The sequence below is a fragment of the Hemitrygon akajei genome, chromosome 27 (genome assembly GCF_048418815.1).
Source record: "Hemitrygon akajei chromosome 27, sHemAka1.3, whole genome shotgun sequence".
Classification (NCBI taxonomy): Eukaryota; Metazoa; Chordata; class Chondrichthyes; order Myliobatiformes; family Dasyatidae; genus Hemitrygon; species Hemitrygon akajei.
The window spans coordinates 5654098-5666652 of record NC_133150.1 but is presented as its reverse complement, the minus strand read 5'-3'; the positions used below and the strand labels follow the sequence as shown (position 1 = coordinate 5666652).

At 39.3% G+C, this 12555-nt stretch overlaps 1 protein-coding gene across 1 annotated transcript in view; it reads right to left on the bottom strand.

Moving 5' to 3' along the window:
- The window catches only part of pacsin1b (protein kinase C and casein kinase substrate in neurons 1b), a 370145-nt gene extending 358526 nt beyond the window's left edge, over nucleotides 1-11619 (bottom strand). Inside the window, exon 1 of the mRNA XM_073030300.1 lies at nucleotides 11483-11619. The gene's annotated coding sequence lies outside the window, so the exon portion shown is untranslated. The remainder of the gene's footprint in view (nucleotides 1-11482) is intronic.
- Between the last annotated feature and the right edge of the window lie 936 nt (nucleotides 11620-12555).

Genomic DNA, 12555 nt, shown 5'->3' with positions numbered 1-12555 from the left:
CAATATTTTCACATGACGTAAGTTGACCGTTTTTGAATCCTTTTTTAGTAATTTTTTTGTTCATGTACAGAGGAGCGGAGTTAACGACAAATTATAATTTCAACCAATGAAACATGGCAGCCCAATCTTTGTTTGTTTTTAGTTTAGGGGCTTTTTTCTCTCTCTTTTTATAAATATCTTTTTCATGGTTAATTACTAACAGATTGGGAGACTAAACCCCATTTGTTACTTGAATTATGTGTTTTTACGTGCTAACCATTACTAATGTAATCCCATTCTCTATGTACCATTATCAATATTGATATGTTTATTAATTTGAAATTTAATAAAAAGATTAAAAAAGAAAGAAAAAAAGAATATGTTTATTGCATGAAAGAGTTCCTGTGAAATTAAAAGTGCGAAAACATATATTGACACAGTCACAATGGCAATGAAGTGCATTTACAGTGAACATTGAGGTTTGTGGTTATAATTTCATTTCAGAAGTTCCTGAAAGCTTGTCATGTTGAAAATAATTTGTGCAATTCTTGCTAGTTTTAGGAAATTACATAGAAAAACTTGAACAAATTAGCAAAACTTTAGTAAAAGGAAATCTTCTAGTTTCTCATCAGAGTCACAACAAAAACACCACCACAATGTACCTGCAGCCCTTGCTCTTCTTAATGGTCACAGCAGAGGTGAGTACATTTGGCAGGTGGAATGTACTGCAGGCACAGTGATGCAAGTGGTAGATCCTCTATCATCGATGACAGAGGGGTTGTTGAGTATCATTAGGGCCATCACACTGGCAAGAGGAGAATATTCCTTTATGTTCTTGTATTCTGTTTTGCTATGCGGAGTCAGGAGGTACAGTAGATCACGTGCCGCAGGATACCCTCTCTCTGACCTGCTCGTGTCCATGGTATTTATTGGCTGGTTCAGTTGAATTTCTGGTCATCAGTTAACCCCAGGGTGTTTTTGGTGGGGAGGGGAGCTCAGTAATGGCAGTGTGACTGTGTTTCAGGGGAAGGTGGTTTGTCCCTCTCTTGTTGAAGATCATCTTTAACATTTTCATGGTGTGAATATAACTACCCTGTAATGTTGCCTGCAAGTATAGAGTGCCTCATATGTTAGGGCTTTATGAATGGAATTAACTTTGTACTGGAATTTCCAGGCTCTCAAACTTTATAATTAATCCTCCTAAAACATATAGCTCTTCCCTCAATGCTCCAGCTCTCACCACAGAGATATATTTGTCGTAATGAGCCTGTCCAGATTATAGTGCTGCATGTTCTGACGTTCGCAAGAAAACAACTCATTTTCCTCTCTATTTTCTGATGACCAGCTGAGCAGAAGGCATTCTCTGCTGCAGATCTGCGCCTCTACACTGAATCAGATGATTCACCCTGGGTGGTAGTTAACGGTTGAGGGAGTGTCAGTGGAGAAGCTTTGGGGATATATAAAGAAAGCAGTGTCAGGGAAGTATGTTTAAAAAGCTTAATTTTAGCAGCTTGTGCTCTATATTTAACACCTTCAAAAACATATATTAAACAAACGTATCTGTGGCTGCGACATTTGGAAACCCTGGCCTGGATCACACTGGAGGTTTCGCACCGAGCATGTCGTGCAAAGAAGACCAGTGACTAGGGCTGATGTGACAGATCCTCAGGTCCTGTCCTTGAAACACCGACTGGGCTTTCAAAAATAGGCACTAAAAGCAGAGAATTAAATTTTTAGCCTTACTTTGATGTTGAAAATTTGTTTCTGTGGCATAGTAATGAATTCACTGATGAGGTCCATCAAAACTCATTGTCTGTTTCACTTAAATATCAGTTTCTCTTCACTCTATTTATTTCTATTTTGTCTGCCCCCATGGTTGTGCTGGGTACTGGAGCAGATGTTTAAGGTCGCCTTGCCTATTTTCAGCTCTGCTTCTGGTAATTTGACAGGGGCAGTATCTATAAATGATCTTTTTATTCTCCTGATGCAGGAAGAGCTGTACCACATAAATCACACAAATCTTGCTCTGAATTTATAGTGTATATTCAGGAATCACAGTCAACACAAACTCTTAAGTGACATTCATCAATCTGTCATGTTTTCTGTACATTTCATACTTCAGAATTGTAATCAGTGAGCTCTTCATTATTTTGAATAAAGATAAATTGCCTCAATTTTTATTTCAAACAAAACAGATTCCTGGTTTCAGCTGGCGCTTCGGGGAGGATTCATTATTGGGGCTCTACTCTCAGTTTCCATTTTTGACACTTCCAGAAAGTATTTGAATCCGGGCATGCAATGGGCAAAGGATTGAGCTCAGCCTGTGCATATTTCACTAAAGATTCTCCTCAACCAGGTGCCCCACAACCATTCTCTGCCACTCCAAAGTGAACAAGTTTAGTATCCACAACAGCCCTATCAAGTCCCTTTTCGTGCTCTGTGGAAATGGGATTCCTGTAAATCTACAGGAAGCAGAGACTCTGCCTACTTGAGTTTGGTTTTACCATTGAAGGGAATCGTTTGGTGGAGCCCTTTCCACCACCTCTATAGACACTTCTGGTCTCATTCATAATCAGCCAACAAAAAATTAGGTTAGACTAATAACGCAATAAATACTGCTCAGTGTTGTTGGAGCTGGTGGGGCCCTTAGACAGCTTTAGGAAACAGCAGAGCTCTGCAATCCCTCAGTACACTTCAGACAAAAATAACAACTGGACTGATGCCAGGACCTTCACCATTTGTGTGCAAGGCCTTCCTCTCTAAAGCAGATAAAAGTTCATGAAATAGTGAAAGAAGAAAAAAGTACACAATTAACAATTGCTCAGTTATTTTTGGCTGCTCCAGAAGTATGATGAGAGGTGTGCAGACAGCAGCAATTTGCTTGTGTTTCTATCAGGTTTGGTACTCAGCTGTGCTAACCACATAAACAATAGGGAGTCTCATAGCTGACCTTGCAGGTCTTTCTGATTTCTAAAATACACGGATGGATGAAGTGCACCAGTTAATGAATTGAAGACATTTAATTAAAGCTTTTGCATAAATTTTATCAGTTGCCAAGCGTAATGGAATCTACTAGTTTATAGTGTTCACTGCACTTCATAAAATGTGCTCATGCTTTTTCTTGAAATTGACAAACTATATTACTAATGCCCTAAACTAATGATAGCCATATTCTGCATACTACATTAATTTGAATTATTCTGATGCTCAGTTTAATATCATCTTGACTCTCTGATCCAGCTTATGAAGTCTTATTATGCCTTTGTTAGCATATTCTATCAATAATTTTTTTAATGTTTTTAAATCCAGGCATTAAGTATTTCAATCTATTTCAACCATACGTTAAGACTAAAATAGAGAATATTCTGAACAATACCATTACTTAAGAGGATTTGACAGTAATGAATCACTATAGTCTTTACGGGAGAAGAACTTGTTGAACTAACAATGAATGGCACTGTGCTAGATCACAGATCTAATGATCTAGATTCAATCCTGCCTTCCAGTGCTGCCCGTGTAGAGTTCTCAAGTTCCCCCACAATATGCTGGTTTTCACCAGATGTTCCATTTTTCTCCCACATCCTAAAAGTATGCACTTTGGTAGGTGCATTAGCCACTATAAATTTGTCTGCATATGGGTAGTTACAATGGGAATGTGGGGAGACACTATAAATTGGTCTGAATGTGGATAGTTACAATGGGAATATGGGGAGAATAAAATGGGTTAGGAGGAGATTGGGTGTTGATGGTTGGCAGGGACTCAGTGCTTCTTTCCATGATTTTATGAATAAAATACACAGGACTTGAAATTCCAATGAGTGAAATTTGGCTCATCCCAGTGCAAAATATTTTGTGTGATTTGATGAATTCAACAAGCCCCTCACTGGCAGAAATTCCACTTGCCTGGGGAAAGGATTTCGGGAGACACAGAGACAGTAGATGCTGGAGTGTCAAGCAAGAACATTTCTGCTGTCGATTTCCCTCCACAGAAGCGGCCTGACCTACTGAGTTCCACGAGTTTCTTATTTGTTGCTTCAAAGGATTCCTAGTGCCTGAATAGCAACTAATGACATTATTTCTCAGTGATGCTCTTCCAAAGAGGACCACAAATAGACGACTCAGAAAACAACAGGTTTTCTTAACACAGCTTGCTTTGCAGTTAGGCGCTTTACAGTCATTTCCTCCAAAAGGACCACAACTTTGTTATGGTTTAGAGACTTGTGTGCTTCAATAAATACAAGATTTCAAAATTGGTATGCAGCAAGTTCTAGGCCAAATCCTGTAGTCCTGTGAGAGATAAGAGTAGTTTGCTTTTGACAGCGGAGAAAGAGCAAGAAGTGCGATGGACAGCATATTTCAGAGAATTACTGAATAGACCACTACAAGTGGAAGAACCTGACATACAGGAGGCGGCAGAGGTCCTCGACATCAACACAGATCAACTCAATAAAGCAGAGATTGTTGTTGCAATTAAATCATTAAAGAACAGCAAAGCTCCAGGACATGGCAATTTGAACGCTGACTGTCCAAAGCTGAACCAGAAGTTACAGCAGCCATCCCACAACTACTGGTTACTATAACCTGGAAATGGGGACAATACCCAAGGACTGGACAAAGGGAGTTATTGCTAGGATCCCCAAGAAAGGAGAGCTGAGTGATTGCAACAACTGGTGTAGTATCACACTTCTGTCAGTGCCCAGCAAGGTTCTTGCCAAAGTCATTTCTCAACAGATTACAGATGCTGTCGATGTGTGCTTGAGGAAGGAGCAAGCTAGGTTCAAGAAGCACAAAGGCAGTGTCGACCAGATCATCATGCTGTGTAACATCACAGAGCAGAGCACAGAGTGGCAGAGACTGCAAGTGAAAATGTATGTAACTTTTATGCATTTTGAAAAGGCTTTTGATAGCATGTACAGGGAGAGCCTCCGGCGAGTTCTCAACTCATAAGGGATGCCTTCCAAAATTGTCCAGTTTATTGAGAATTTCTATGCTAATTCCACCTGCACAGCTGGGGACTGCAATTTGAGCTTTGGAGTCAGGAAAGGAGTCAAGCAAGGCTGAGGATGATACTGTTTAACCTGGTGATTGACTGGGCTAGAGGCAAACAATGAAAGATAAGAAGACAGGCATTAGGTGGATTCTATTCTCTACCTTAGAAGATCTTGACTTTGTAGATGATCTCGCATTCCTATCCCATACACACCAGCACATGCAAGAGAAAAGTCACCATCTGTGTACCTTTGGTGAATGGGCTGGACTCAGAGAAAGACCGAGACCATGACTCTCAATTCAGAATCTCCTCCTCCAGTCAAGGCATAGAGCATCGATTTATCCAGCTCTGGCAGATTTACCTGCCTGAGCAGCACCATTCAGCAGGATGATGGGTCCAATGACGACTCAGCAAAGCAAGAAATGTCTTTAGATCAATGAGCAACATAGTACAATGTCCACACCAAGGTGAAGATGTACGGGTCAGAATGATGGTGCATGACAGAGAGCGATTTTGCCAAGCTGCCCTGATCCTCCAGAAGATCCTCCATACTTTCTAGCCAAAAAAGATCTCCAACAACGCCCTACTCCTTCAGTATCATCAAGAAGACATGGTCATGATCATCATGAGGGAACTTTGGAGAAGGATTGGACGCATGATGAGAAGGGAGGCCAATTCTATCATCAAGGGAGCACTTCAATGGACCCCTGAAGGGCAGGGGAAATGCAGGAGATCAAAGATTCCTGAACATGGCTAAAGACAGACAGAGAAGGAGGACCTTCATTGCTGCCCTAAATGCCAGAGGCATAACGGGCATTAAGTAAATACACAATCACTTGGAGCTTCCGTGGTTCACTGCCTAACACCTGCTGAAACCTGCCCCTCGTCACCACCAGGAGTTCAGGCATGCTGCACTGCCATCCCACAACACAGAAACACTGTCCAATAGATGCTTGGATCGTGCTACTGCTGGTATGGCTGGGAGACATTCTTCTGAAGCACAGTTACCAGCAAACATGACTTCTCTACCCTTTGAGGTCATTCCAGGTGGTAGTGGCTGATCTTAGTCATCCTTCACAATTTGCTTCTCATCTCTGTAATCACCAATGCTCTGCAGGCGCTTCCTCTTTTTTTTTGACACTCCTTTAGTTACCATACAGGATCTCCTATTCTATCAGCCACCTGCACAACATGACAAACAGGCATGCACAGAATATGCCTGAAAAGCCCCAGCAAGAAGGGGAACACAAGGAGTAAGAGGAGCAAGGGGAATGAGTCCACTCTAGTAGGCCACACACACACATTGTCTGCTGATAATATGAATAAATTTGCAGAAGTTATTAATAACTGAACATGAACTTACTCTTATTAAGAGTGCAGACCCTGTTTATGGACTCAAAATCAAAGTGCCTGGTACCTCATGAAAAACTGAACAGTCTAATGCACTGACAGCCATTCCACAGACTCAATTATTTCATTCCTTCATAAAGTTTCCTTCAAATAATCAGTCCTAATCATAACAGCCTTTTTCTCCTCAACTCTGTTGCAATTAAAGATAACTTCAAACAAGGTCAATCCCTTCTTCTAAACAGTTCCTTCTGTTAACAATTTCAGTCATCTATTAAAGTTTGAGACAAAGTCAACTGGATCAACAGATATGTGGGCAGGATTAACATTTCCACCAAGTATCCTGAAAACACATGCCATAACTTTCCAATAAAGTCTGTTACTATTAATAGCAGGCTAAAACATCACAAGCAATTGGTGATCCAGTTAATCTGCAACTACTTATAATCAATCCTTCTATGGGACTAATTGCTTCATATGACTTGTTTAAAGAATTGCCTTCCTTTTGAGACGTGTAGTTTGTCTGAATACATGTGAGAGGAAGCTGAAGAGCCTCTGAGCTCTTTGTCAAACAAATGAAAGCACAGCCTCATGCTTATCAAATCTGTATCTAAAGGTGATTTGTCAGTGAATAGCATGGAGTCACAGCTGTCACAGATAGGACAATGTCTGACCATTTTCAAAGGAGGTCTTGAGAATGAATATGTTGGGATTGAAGCCAATGAGGTGACACGTTGATGCTAGGAGTTTGATCTTGCTTCAAAATCAGATGCAAACTGCCATGAAAATGTTTCTCTTTCTTTGGACTGAATGACAATGTCAAGTACATTTTTATTTCTGAGGTAATGAAAACTGAGGTTGCTTTAACACAACCATATTTAACTTTCAATGTACAAGCAATGCTTGACCATCTGTTAGAGGCCTCATGGTTCGTCTGAGAAAAAGGTGACCAAAGAGTCAGGTCATATCCTATTTGTGTGGTTAACCTTTTTGAAGAGGAAAATTTCACCAGGTTGCTTCCTGGAATGAGGGGATTGACAGGGGTTGAGTCTACACTGACTGGTCACGGGAGTAGAAACTGGTGTAGTCTTCAGCTGTTGTAGCCCATCCACTTTAAGGTCCAATGGACTGTGCATTCAGAGCTGTTCTGCCTAATTATTTGAGTCACCTTCCTGTCAGCTTGAACCACTCTCCATTGACCTCTCATCACCCACAGGAATGCTGCAAACTGGATGCTTTTTCTTTGTTTTTCATACTGTTCTCTGTAAGATCTAGACTATTGTGTGTGAAAATCCCAGGAAATCTGCTGTTTCTGAGACTCTCATTTTGCACCAACATTCATTCCACTGTCAAAGTCATTTGGATCACATTTCTTCTCCATTCCGATGTTTGGTCTGAACAACTGAACATTTTGACCATGTCTGCGTGCTTTTTTGCATTGAGTTGTTGCCACATCATTGGCTGATTAGATACTCGCATTAACGAGCAGGTGCACTAGTGTATATTTGTTGATGTTGAAAATAACATGGTGTGACTTTATTGAAACATTGGATTCTGAGGTGGGATTAACAACCTGGATACTATGAGGATGTTTGTCCTAGAAAGGTATCTAGAATTTGGGGGCAGAGATTCAGAATAAGGGTGTGCCTTTTCAAGACAAAATAATAAGAAGGAATTTCTTCTCCCTGATGGTCATAACTCTTTGAAATGGTCCTACCCTAGGGAGCTGTGGAGGTGGAGTCAAACAGTTATTTGAATATAATGGAGTTTAAAGAAACAGGAGAGTGTGGGAAAGTTGTGTTAGATTATTGGTTACTTCATAGAATGATGCAGCACATTTGAGGTGCTGATTAACCTGCCTTTGATTATGTTCAAATGCAAAGGGAGACAACATTGCCTCCACTATCAATAAAGCCTGTGGAAATGAAGTTAATAGCTGCCTTCAGTATTGGGACACTGTTATCCTTCATTACCCTTAATTTAAAGTTTTCATACCTGTGTATCAATGAATAGCTATCTCTTAAAATAAAGGAATATCTATAGAATGCATGGCTATTTTTTGTTTGCAAAACTCTTTGTTTTAAAGCTAAAAATTTAAAGTAAATTTATTATCAAAGTACAGATATGTCAGCATATACAACCTCGAGAGTCATCTTTTTACGGGCTTAAGTCCATAATAAAATAATAACCATTACAGAATCAATAAAAGACCACACTATCTTGTGTATTCAACCAGTGTGCAAAAGACAACAAACTGTTCAAGTGACAAAAGAAATAATAATAATAAATAAATAAGCAATAAATATCAAGAACATGAGATGAAGAATCCTTGAAAGCGAGTTCATAAATTGGGGAAACAGTTCAGTGATGGAGCAAGTGAAGTTAAGTGAAGTTATCGCCTTTGGTTCAAGATGGTTGAGGGGTAACAACTTCCTGAATCTGGCAGTGTGAGTCCTGATGCTCCTGTACCTTTTTCCTGATGACAGCAGCAAGAAGAAAGCATGTTCTAGGCAATGGTGGTCCCTGATGATGGATGCTGCTTTCCTGTGACAATGTTTCATGCGGATGTGCTCATTGGTGGGGAGGGCCTTACTCATGATGGACTGGGCCGTATCTACTACTATTCTATTCAAGGGCATTAGTGTTTCCATACCAGGCTGTGATCGTTGACAATTCATGTACAAACTTGCTTTGTTTCTTCATGCTGGCCTGCAATGTTGGTTTGTCTGTCCTATCACTACATTACAGCTTCTTTTGCCAGGCTACAGAAAGGCCACTCCATTTCAGAGCTGGGAACAGTAAGTTTCCATACTGGAAGCCCACAAGGAGTACTTGCTCTGGAAAGGCTTTGACTGCTGTGTGCCTGAGAAAGATGGCTGTGAGATCCAGACAAGACATTATGCTAAAGCTGCTCTCTCTGCTATTTTGTTAATTATACCACTTACTGTCATGATCTATGTCGGTTGATAAACCTCTGCAGAACTGCTGCCTGACATCATATGTGAGTTACTAAGTGCTGGCAGGTGCACGAAATCCATTTGGACGTGTTAGTAGACTGCACTTATTCCCATTAGTAGTAATTGCTGAAGAATAAAAAAATACACAGTCGTGCTACAACTGTCCTACCACAAAGGCAATGTGCAACACAGTTCCAAAGCCCACTGAGAAAATGCAGTCCTAGGCCACAAAATACTGTGCGTGGTAAACTGTGATATATACTGGTTTGCGTAAACTCCATTACCTCTACTGAACATCATTTTTCCATTTGTTCAAAGCAGCACCTGCAATCTACATCAGTTACCTCAAAACTGGGATGAAGGTGTTTTTAATTTAGTGAGGTGCACACATGTGATGTGGTGCCGTAATGTTGTATGCCATTCATGCACTTTTACATATAACCATTATGAATTATGTAAACAACAAACAATATATTACTCAAATAGTACTGAAATATTAAATACACAATAATGATGAGTTATTTGCTCAGGAAGTCTACATATCAGTTGTACTGAAGCTGCTGAAATCAGAAGATAACTCTTCTACCTAATATGGGGTCAATTGCAGTACAGTAGCAACATTTTTGTTCTTTTCTATGATGATCACCAGCAAGACCACCATTTATTGCCTATCCTTGATTGCCTTTAAGAAACTGGGGCTGAACCACCTTCTTAAACTCCAGCAATCAGTTGAATGAAAGTACTCCCACAAAGGTAGTGGGGAAGGAGTTCCAGGATGTGTAGCTAGCAATATATTTCCTGGTTTGCATGATGGATGCAGTGCCAGAATAGGGGATGCATCTACCTGCTGAACCAATGTTGGAATTAGGATGGAGATGGAAGTCGTTAGATCTGTCGCATTACTGAAATAATGTAAGGCATTAAGAACATTTATTAAACACATTTGTTTTTTGAATCTGTTTGACCTTAGTAAAATCTCTGAATTGTGAAATTTCTTTTATTCAAAGTTTTTAATTGACAAGCCACTCTGGGAAATAGAAAAGTAGAATGCCAAGTAGAGAAAACAGATAGAAAGAGAAAGCAAAGAGAATGGGAGAGAAAAAAGTTTTTGTTTCAGTTTTATCACTGTAGTCGGTATCAATGAAGGCACTCAAGATGAATGCCTTGCTCTCCTTCAAAACTTGATTTTGGTATCTTATATGTCCACCTGAAAGTATCATTATATCTCAACCAAATACAACATTCCCAACAGTGCAGCACACTCTCTGGGATATTACCCTAGATTTTTGTGCTCACTCTTACTCTGCTCGGACTCTGAAACTAGATTTCGACTAAATAAGCCAAAATTATTACCTGAAAGGAAGATGGGGCAACACTGGACCACAGGAGACTTCACCAGATTACCCTCTCAATGAGTTCTAACAGTATTTTAGGTATGCACCAGAGGCATGCTTAAAATATATTCTCCTTCTACCTTTTTTGATACAAGTAATGAATGGACAAAGAAATGCACCCAAAGAGAAGAAGACTGACAGCAGTTTCTTGACATTAACAACATTATTAATAACGCCAATGTTTTCACATGGGTCTTAAATTTGTCGCTAAGATAACAGAGGTATAAAAATCTGTGCAAAATTGCAATTAAACAACAATGAACCTGTAGTAAAACAGTAAGTGTACAGCAGAGTACAGGCAAGATTAATGGAAGGGTGAGTGCCTTCATCTTCAATTACATTCCCTCTCAGTAACAAAGCTCTTGCCTCTATCAAATTCTCAATTCATTTCAATAACTTAGCTCCATTTATAGGGAACATAGGAATGCATCTTAAACTGTGATGATACTACATTTCACAAGGACCATGAAATGCTTAACAATAAATGTACATAAAAAATGAAAATAGAAAACAGAAACAAATTGCAATTGATCCTTCTGTAATAAGAGAATTGGAATTCTAGAAGTCTTTGTGGAATTTGCTCCCTTAGTTGCTGAAGGTTTATTATCAATGTTATCAAAGAATACCACAGATGCTGAAATAGTGTAATATCATGCGAGTAATGTATCTATTAAATGAATTTAATTTATATCCAAATGACTGTTGGTCATAGGCTATTGATTCACGCGAGGTCCCCACATTGCAAGCAGCACATTTTTAAGGTTATTGAACAAATTTATCTACACCACACATATAAATTGGAAAACATTACTCACCCGAAAGTGTCAAAGCATCATCACACATAGATGGCAGTTCAAATGTATCCCTTTAGCACACACATCAACTGCAGCAGCTATCTGTACTGTTCAGCTGCTTTGTTTGCACTTTCCAGTTCTGCTGTTCATTCCTCAGAGGCCCATATCATCATCTGTAGTGGGATGTAACACTGCACCAGGTGAACCGTACTGGGCAGGCTTGATTTACAGCCAGTGAAAGCCATGAAAAATTCATCAGGCTTCTCAGGCAATCCCTTAACTGCTGTTATTAGGTACGTTTCCTTCTCAACGTGTATGAATGATTAAAATGATGTAACCAATTCATTAGAACCTTTGTAAAGTGCTAGATAATTAAAACACTCGAAACTCAAATTTTCAAGTTATATTCAAAATACACATTGTAAAATTACTTAATTTAATTCTATACTCCATGATCAACAAACACAAAAAGATTGATTTGAATAATGCAATGAAATGTATGCTTGTATAAAACATGTGAGGTAGCTATATTTGAACTTACATTTGCAGTCACTGCACCAAGCTTTATATTTTCTCTCCTTGGCTAACTTCAGTCTTCATCTGCCCCTTTCTACCTCTGTAATTTCCTCCGAACTGACAGACCTGACAAGGTTTTCATGTCCCTTCATTTCTAGTCTTCAGCACAGCTTGAATTTCCTTTTTTTAATAAAAGTAAAGTTCATTCATAAATAATTATTTACAAGAATAAACCATGCAATGCCTTTTCATTATTTCATTCATTGACACAAATTAATGTTCTACTACATTTCTTAAAACCAAGAGCACAGTTGCTACTCATGTGGCCCCCTGAGGCAATATACTATGACAATAATTTCTCTAGCACTGGTCTAATTTCCATTACTTCACTGTAATTCCTTGACATTAGCTCTCTTCTTCTCATTTGCTAGGATACTCCTTTTATCAAGGTTTTGCTCACCTAGGATCTCATTACTTTACTTGATCAAAGATTTGTTTCATGGTATCCTGTTAAGATCCTTGGAAAGTTTCACATCTTTAGGAGAGATTAAGTATATACAATCTGTTGGCATGTCTTG